This window comes from Homalodisca vitripennis, chromosome 7 (genome assembly GCF_021130785.1).
Source record: "Homalodisca vitripennis isolate AUS2020 chromosome 7, UT_GWSS_2.1, whole genome shotgun sequence".
NCBI lineage: Eukaryota > Metazoa > Arthropoda > Insecta > Hemiptera > Cicadellidae > Homalodisca > Homalodisca vitripennis.
The window spans coordinates 60577394-60587656 of NC_060213.1; the positions used below are offsets into that span (position 1 = coordinate 60577394).

The following is a 10263-nucleotide window of genomic DNA, read 5'->3' on the forward strand; positions in this document are numbered from 1 at the left end:
TTGTCTATTGTCTATTGTCTATTGTCTATTGTCGAAGCTTTAGAATCCAGTGTAGCGAATATGCTACATCATTATTAACTGCACACAACTCATTAATTACAATAACAACTGTATGATACTGGTACTATCAAAAACCTAAGTTTTTAATAATCAAACAGATACCAAATATTTTGGACCGACTAAATTGTAATGTTTTATAAATTAACACTGACAGTCCAACCGCCAGGAGAAATAAGATGGCACAAATTCAGTGGTATGTCTGCGGGGGTAGGTTCATATGGCACGTTGGATCGTATGTGGGGGTGAACCTATTTGGCCAGTGCGGTTCTACTATACCCTCTGCTAAACTTGAAAACGTCAACTCGCGCCATAAATGATAAACTACTTCACGCACCCGGAACTTCGAGTGATTAGGACGTGTGGTTGCCGATTTCCTGTGTTCTATTCTTACTGGTTCTTCTTCTCGAGCTTTTTTAACTGGTATTTTAGTTTAATAAAATGTAACCTTAACCTTAATTGGAGTTTTCTTTTGTTTTAATAATATTATTTTATCATAACATTAAATAGTTTTATTTGTCATTTTTCTATAAATTACATCACACACACACAGAGTAGTGTAATAATTTCAAGACTTGGCTGGACCTGACACGATGGATGCAGGTCTAGCCACCCCGATTCAGAAGGACATGAACCCCTCTGAACTAGAAATAGCGGTAGATTCGTTATTAAAATCTAACATGGATACGTCAGATCATACTTATAGTACTATTAACACTGATAATGACACAAATACAAATGAGTTAAAACGAAAATGGGAAAATGTAGAGAACACTAACTCAAAAAATGAACAGACAACTGAGATTAAAAAAAGTTTTATTAAAAGATATTACAAAGAAAGTAACAAAGGGCCATACGAAATCATAGTTCAACATAAAAGTAAACAAAAATTAAATCCATTTCAGATTGGTAAAATAATAAAACAACACCACAATGACATAGATTTCATAGTACGTGCAGGCAACAACCTGTCTGTCACATGTAAAAATTACACTGCGGCAAATAATCTAATCGATTCACAATTCTTAACAAATTATAATGTATTTGTACCAACCATAAAAATTTATTCTGTTGGAGTCGTTTTCATTGAACCAGACATAAGCGAAAATGAAATACTCAATGAAACTGTTAGCGAATATACATTGGTACAAAGGATTAAAAGGAGAGTTAACAACTCTCTTATAGATACTCACTTTGTTAAAATTACCTTTGATTCAGATTGTTTACCTGAATACATTAAACTTAACTATGTTCGAATGAAGGTAGAAACATTTGTCATCCAGGTTAAACAATGTTTTAGATGTTTTTCATACGGACATGTAGCCAATTCTCCTTGCAAAAATGACAGACTCTGTAAGGACTGTGGGGATAAATATCACTCTGATGAGTGCACACAACCTCGAAGGTGCATACACTGTTATGGCCCACACAGTAGTTCTTCAAAATTATGTCCAGAATTTAAGAGACAAAAATTGATTAAAAATAGAATGAGTTACCATAAAGAGGATTATTTTAAGGCTAGCCTACATTACCCAATATCATACAAAGCAACAAAAAGCACACAATTTAAAAGACAATCATACGCTGACAAAATCAAAACAAATTTTGACTCTGAATATCCAGAGTTACCTGAATTAACACATAATATATCAACAAATATCAATACATATAACAGGTTCTCACCTTTGAGCAATGTAATGGAGCAGGATGACAGAGCTAGTTCAAATATGTTCAAGTATAAAAAACCTATATCTAGGGAAAGTACAATAAGCTACAATAGTAATAAGCAATACAATCAAAAGCATCCAACCAGATATGACAATTCCACTAAAAGAACCACAGAGTCATCAGATATACTTAGCCTAGGTAAATCAGTACCTGGACATAACCCTAGTAGTGTAAGTAGGGACCAATATTGAAAGATCTCCTGCACAGTAAAATTAGTGAAATAAGAAGCAAATGTCTTAAAGTCAATTTGTCAAATGTAAATAGTGCAAAAAAACAAATGGAAGAGATTTTTTCTTCCTTCCTCTCCAATGAGAGTCCACCCAAGGGAAAAACTGCTAAGCCCCCAGATAAACTGAATAAAGTAGTTACTGTTAGAGGTAGTAACACAAACATTAAGGGGGGTAGTACACCTTTCCGCTTGCATTTACAAATTTATTTATTGTGCAACTACTGATATACTTACACATATGAAATTTTGTGGGTAAGTTAGATATATACTTGAGTTTATTTTAAAATTATTTTTAATAAAATATTTTATTCTATTACTGAGTTATAATTTTCTTTGTTTTTTTTTTACATAGCTTACTTATTAACATAATTGTAACGCTCAAATTAAAGTTTCACACATAAATTTGGTATCATTTTGTTTGTTAGACCTAGGGCTATGGCATGAACTAAGGATATTGGTCTAATGTTAAAATAAATAATAAAAAAATATAAGTTACAAAATAAAACATAATTTGGTACTTTGGGATTATACCGACCACACCCAGACATGAATCTTTATTTCACATTTCGTTTCTACTGATTACTAGATTAGCGTAGAACAATATTTCGTCAATATAAAACAGGAATTGTCTTATCGCAAACCCCTCCCCATCCTCAGACAGAGGTCAAAGTCGAGCGTCTAGTAGATAACGTGATTGCAGAGTCTCGCCGCCCGTTCAGCTGGTGCATCGCTTTGTTGTACTTCCGTGTTTTACCTCTACATTTCTCCAAACACAAAAATTCAACAAAAACAAACATTTACCAAACTAAACTCTTTATTAAAAAAACACTAAAAACTTGTTTTTATTCTTGATCACATTCCGCCACCCAAAATGCGAGTGCCTCCGGCCATCAGCGCGGGGCAGCACCGAAGGTGCTGCCCCGCGCTGATGTCGACGAAAGAAAAACATCCCTCGAGATAGTACCTATCAGTAAAATATCAAATTCTAGAGGGGCTAATCAGAAATATAAATTGAATTGTAATGGAAAGGCAATTATGTACCGTGCAAATCACGTGATGCCGCGCGGTCTGCCGTAATCAGGATTCTCGAGAAAGATAAGATAACAGCGACAACAATAACGATCACAATACCTGGAAATGCTTGTAAGTTTGTAATTTTGTAATTGAAGAGTTGTTTTTTCGTTCTATCATGTTTGTTTCTATAAATTTCTATTTTTGTGTTCTTCATACTAGTGTGGTCGGTATAATCCCAAAGTACCCATAATTTATTAAAAAAAAAAAACATTTATTTACCTTAATACATTGAGTTATATTGATACATTTCTGGTAATCCTAGTTCATGCTATAGCTAATGATTTTATAAACATCCCCTGAAAATTTGGTAAGGATATCTTGAATACTTTTTGAGAAATCATGTAAATAGTAGGCAAAAAAGTAACTTTCGGAAAACCACCGTTAAAGTTAAACTATTAAAAATTATGTTTTAAATTACACTAAAAAGACCCTGCTGCATATGTTACACCTTCTACTTCTTAAAATCTCCTTTGCTGGTCTAGTCACAATCTCCTTCTGGCTCTTCTGGCTTCCAAACTTTGATTTTCAACTTTCTTTAGCAATGCGCGCACATGGATCTCATCAAAATTTCTCAACAATTCTTCACAGAAAGTCCCCGGAGTCATGGATAACTGAGTAAGAACCTTTAACCTACCTAAATGCCTTTCATTATAAATCAAAGATGCTTCATGTGCTGCAATATTTAAACCTATTCTTCCAGCAAAACCTTTTTTAGGGCAGATGTTCCAAAGCACATTGTTGTATGACTCGTTAGCGTTTTGGGTCTTTCCTTTTGAACATCTTCTTAAAAGTTCAGGCTTTGTCAGATCTACGAATATTGGTTTAATGAAATCCATTACAGGGTATGGTATTGTATATTTATGTTTAAAAGTTGTTATTGAGTCATTAGATATAGCCTGCTGGTACTTACACCAAGATTCTGGGCCAGTCGGATAAAAATGGTGAAGTGGTTTCTCATCCGAACTGGCCTTGTGGTTCCATACTGCCCAAGCAGCCTTTCTCATTGATACCAAGTCATTGGGATTGGCTCTAATAGCATTACCAAAGTACACACCTAGTTGGTCAATCACAGAGTCTGTCAATCTATTTTCGATTACCTGACAAAGAAAACGTAAATGTTGACACTAATCTTCACTCAAGTAATGTAAACAAACAATACATTGAACCAAAGCCATAGGCCTGTAAAATAGAAATAAGAAAACAAATCACAGATTGTAAAGCAAAACACTACCTACTATCAATGTAAACAGTATGAAAACGAAATCTAAAAACAAGAGGAGTGTACAAGATTTAGATTTTGTACAAAAAGCTTCATGTATTGATTTCGTTTTTTTGTCATAATTCAGCTAAAAATCAAGATATCATCATAATTTTTTTACTGTAATGATCAGAACAAACTAGTAAAAAATTATAATGAAAAAAATAAATAATGAAATTTTTGACATTTAACGGTGTACTACCCCCCTTAAGAGATAATACATCAGGACATGTCAAATGACCTCAATCTGATACAATGGAATGCTAGGTCTCTAAAGCCTAAATGGCCAGAGACCATACAATTATTTAAGACCGAAAAAATACATATAGGTTTAATTCAGGAATCATGGTTAGATGAAAATGAATCTTTAACCGATGATAATTATACATTATTAAAAGTAAACAGAGATGACAGCTATGGAGGTATAGCTGTCATTATTCATAAATCTATTAAATATAAAACCATATATGAATTCAATGACAATGTAGTACAATTATTAGCTATTGAAATTAGAAATGTTAAAGTACCTATTAATATATACAATATTTATTGTACTAATAAATATATACCTCGTTCCTTTTGGAATGACAAACTTTTTAACAAGGATAATGGATATACAATTATTTGTGGTGACATGAATGGACATCATCCGATTTGGGGTCCATTAAAGGCTAATTCGAGAGGCAATACTATTTTTGAAGAATACAGTAATTCATCATTCATATGTATAAATGATGGTAGGACTACAACCATACCAACATTTTGTCATCAACCAACCGCTATTGATCTGACTTTTGTGACGCCTAACCTATATTCACTATTAACATCTTGGGAAATAAATAAAGATGCACTAGGTAGCAATCATTTCCCAATTTCAATCAAATTTGACATAACTAGTATTTGTAATAGGCCTAATAGAATATTAAACAACAATGTAGGTGAAAGTAAAAAATTCAATTTTAAGAAGGCGGATTGGAGTAAATACAATAATTTAATAGAAAATAAGATTAATAGCATACTAATGCAAAATTGTAATATTAAAGTGTTGTATAATATCATTCTAGAAGCTGCAGATAAATCTATACCTAGATACAAAGTGTGTAATAATATAAACTCCAACTTTAGGCCTAATGCATGGTGGACAGATGAATGTTCCCATGCCGTAGCTCGCAGAAGACTGGCTTTCAGTAATTTTAAAAATAATATGTCCGCACTCAACTATCACAAATTTCAACTAGCTCAGGTAGCAGCTAGAGAAACAATACAAAATGCAAAACGGCTAGGCTGGGTTAAAATATGTAATGAGATAAGCAAACACAAATCTTCTCCACTCGCTTGGAGAATGATCAAAAAATTAAAGTGTAATCAATCTAACTGTAAAAATGGAAGCCTACTTAATGATAATGAACAGCTTTGTGAGAATTTTATGAAACAAATCACACCAGATTAGGTTCCTAATAGAGAAGATTTGTTTCATATAGGCCTATGTGACTCTAATAACAGTACTTACCCTTTCCTAGAAGATGATTTTACATTCAAGGAATTAGAGTTAGCGATTTTGTCTAAAAAGAAAGATACCTCACCAGGTTTGGATGGCATCACATATAAAATGATAAAATACTTACCATCTAATGCACTACAATATCTCTTAAATGTTTTTAATAATATATGGAATAATAAATCGAATATACCACAAATATGGAAACAATTCAGAGTGATAGGTATATTGAAGCCCTCAAAAGACAAAAATGATGAAGCATCATACAGGCCTATATCACTTATTCCGTGTATGGTTAAAGTTTTCAACACTATGATTAAGAATAGGCTTGAATGGTACATCGACAGGTCAAACATAATACCAGACACTCAATATGGTTTTCGAAGGAAAAGGGGTTGTAATGATTATATTGTAACATTATTAACCGATATTCACACAGCATTGTCTTTCAATGAGACACTTATTGCCACATCATTGGATATTACGAGTGCGTACGATAATGTCTCAATCCCAGTTTTGTGTAGTAAGATGTTAGAACTTGGTATTCCTAATAAAATTGTTAAATACTGTCATCAATGGCTATCTGATAGGGAAATAATCATGAGTCATTCTAGTTCAGTAATACCAAGACGCAATTATAAGGGCCTCCCTCAAGGCAGTGTTTTGAGTCCTATATTGTTCTCCATCTATATTGCTGAGGTTAATAATTTTATACAACAACCCACCAGATCTTTACAATACGCTGATGACGTTTTAATATATTCGTCTGGTAATGGATTCGAGCAAACGCAAACTAATGTACAAAGAACAATTGATTCACTTGAGAAATATTTTGGCCAATTGCACCTACATTTCAATGGTAATAAAAGTAAAGTAATTATTTTCACGAGAAAGAAAAATGTAAGCAATCTAAATCTGTTAGTGGAAGGATGTGTTATTCCTGTAGTGGATAATTTAAAAACTCTGGGAGTCACAATAGACAACAAACTCACGCTAAGACCGCATATTGAAAATGTTAGTAAGTTATGTTTGAAAGATATTGATATAATTAAATTTATGGCCTGTGGTACAAAAGGAATTCACCCTGATTTGGCCCTACAGATATACAAAGGCCTTATAAGGTCCAGATTAGATTATTGTTGTTTTGTATATAGTAATGCTCCCAAAAAAGACCTTCGTAAATTAGATTTAATTCAGAATCTAGCTTTAAGAACCGCAATAGGAGCTATGAAAAGCACGCCAATTATTGCCTTACAAGCAGAATGTAAAATAGCCCCACTGGAAATGAGAAGAAATATGCTAACAGATAGATTGATATACAAGATTTGTACAGGAAAAAATCATCCTACCTTCTATAAAATAATGTACTTGAAGTTGTTAACTTCCAACTTTACATACTGGAGGAATAAAAAGCTTCCACAAATTATAAAATCGGTAGATAGAATAAGCAAATACAATCCAAATTTTGATACCAATTTGGAATATAAAACCCAAAATGACTTTGAAAAACCTTTAGTTATGACCCATATAAACCTCACGTGTATTGATTCAGTAGATTATAATAATAGTATAAGTAAAAAGGGAAATAATATGACAGTATTAAAACAACACTTTCTAAAAAATTATAAGTTAACCTCAAATGCAAGTAAACAACATCTTGAGACTAACAAGGAAAGTATTAAAATATTCACTGATGGGTCAAAGACCAAAGAAGGCGTAGGCGCTGCCTTCTACATACCCGATTTGAATACCAGTGTAAAGTTTAAGTTAAATAAATATGTATCGAATTGTACGGCTGAACTAATCGCAATCATAAAGTCAATAGAGTATATAAACAATACTGCATATAATAGTATAGATATTTATACAGATTCTCAATCAGCGATCAGGGCAATTAAAAAAGCAAATCAAGGTTTTCCGGATACAGATAACATAATCCTCAGCCTTTTACATGAAATATTAGCTAAAGGCAAACATTTTGTGATCCACTGGGTTCCAGGACACTGTGGTATTTCGCAGAATGAATACGCAGACAAATTAGCAAAGGAGGCTATATTGGATGGAGATAACTTAGATAACATTAATATTCCATCAACAGACCATAAGAAAATAACTTGCAATGTAGTATTAGACCAATTCAAAGAACTTTTTAACGCAAGTACATCAGGTATATGGTATAAGTCCATAGAACAAATTCCTCCGAAACAATCATGGTTCAGAAATGTTAGGATTAAGAGACACGACATAATTAATATATGCAGACTGAGATTTGGTCATGCCAGAAACAATAGCCGACTACACTTGATGAAATTATATTTCACTCCCTTGTGTCTTAAATGTACATTAGGAGTAGAAGAGACATTAGATCACTTAATTCTAGGATGCCCAATGTACAGTTATGCTAGAGATCAAACGTTCATCAATATTAAGAAACAATTCAGTAATCGCCCATATAATTTAATTGATGTACTACGTACAAACGATCTAGATATTTACAGCGAAATTATTAAATTCATTAATCTACTCAAATTAAAAATATAAGTTAGCAACACAAAAACATATACACCTCAGACATAATTGTTGCATCACCCAGGGTTCTTATAACCGTGGCCTACCTTTCGGTTTAGAAATGCCTGACAGGTCCCAGGCGAGAAGACACCCAAAACACCTATGCAAAAATTATCCTATAATAAAATCCATCTTAGAATTTTCCCAAATCCTTCTTTGAAACTAACCATAACACTTGTAGACATAAATGTTAACCCACTAACACAATAATCAAATAATTATAAACAAATAAGATCGGCAACCACAATATTGTGATTATAAGTAATTCATTGTTTTAGAAAAGACTGTTAATATTAACATAGTCAGTGTACTTCGTGGCTTCATGGTCAGTCCAAAGCCGAAGAGAGAGAAAAAAAATGATAAACTAATTGCAGAGGAAAACATTAAGAATTCAACCAGTAAAAAACTTGAAAGTTGAAATATTTTTAGTAATGAATTTTGTGCAAACATATCAATTTGATGTGTTGTTTTAATTCTTAGATTAAAATACAATAGGTAGTTCATGATAAACACGAGACAGTCAGTAATAATAAACAAATATTTTACTATGATTTATTTCGAATTCGCTCATTTTTATTGATTGAGTATGAAACATTTTTCCATCCGTACAAAAGTTTATGGTAAAGTAAAAGCTAAAATAAAGTATTTTAAAACAATGTAATAATATCTTCTTTATGAATATATCTATTTTATTAATGATGCAAGGTTGAAATTAGTCTAGAAAAAATATTTTAACTGTATGCACATATTATTTTATGTATACATATATGTATGCTTATTAACTTAATTGATACCATCAATGTTATTATTAATAATTTTCTAGTAATGGCCTGGCTTGTTCATCAGTGTCATCCAGATCAGACTCATCCGAGGATTCTACTGTAGAGGAATCTTCATCACTGCCCACACCCAATTGCAAAATTATAGAGTCAATAGTATCTTCCAGATCACCGTCTTTCTACCAGTATTCTTATTCAGCTTTTATTACATGTTTAACGTAGTCAGGCCAATCTTCAATTGTTACTTTTTTAATAGCGGCGATGTTAAGTTCCTTCAACCGACTTAAACTTAGGGCATCAGTAACATTTTCATCCCTTATATTTCTTTTCATCTTACTCTACGCAGATTTTATGGCGTCAATGTCACACAAATATGGTGGTAGCCTGACAACATTATAGACATTATGTTTCAGCAGGGTGTCAACCTTAAATGCATTTTCAACTGGTTTGTAACAAGTTAGCCTTTTTAATGACCATGTCATATTGAACTCCCTGCCTCTGAGGCCACTGTATCCTCTCATACTTAGCTTTTCGTTGGAGGTTTATCAACTTGTATGTTATGATAAGGAACGTTGTCCATTACAGTAACTAACTGAGGAGGAAACAAGGGCTGGAGTTTTCCTCTTACCTATTTTACAAAATTTGTTTTATTCATTTGTTTTCGGTAGTCTCCTGTTGATATGTCCGCCTGAAATGTAAGTTCTTCTCCGTCATAAACCCATCGCTAGACCCAACTTGTACGATAATATAGGTCTGTTATTTCTTCTGTTGGTAGTCAGGACACCAGTTACGTTTTCACTTTGTCAACATTTCTGGAAAGAGTCTACCCAACTTTCATCCATATAAAATTTCCTATTTTCACTTCTCAGCTTTTTAATTTTTTGCAGATACTTAACTGTCTAATTAACAATACCTGGACGTTCGATGAGTTTTTCAATTGCGTCTATTATGCACATACTTTATTAGCACATTTCTTCCTCTAAACCGATTTCGTTACAATTTTCAAAAACGATTTCATTCAGAATTTTACGCAGTGTCTTTTTTCCAAGGGAAATCGATTATGTCCTTTACT

The 10263-nt window shown here is 32.8% G+C and overlaps 1 long non-coding RNA gene across 1 annotated transcript; it reads left to right on the forward strand.

The window, feature by feature from the left end:
- Window positions 1-419: 419 nt before the first annotated feature.
- Window positions 420-8760, forward strand: LOC124365899. The gene is made up of 2 exons (XR_006922753.1): window positions 420-480; window positions 8691-8760. It is a non-coding gene; the product is annotated as an uncharacterized LOC124365899 (long non-coding RNA).
- Window positions 8761-10263: the final 1503 nt, after the last annotated feature.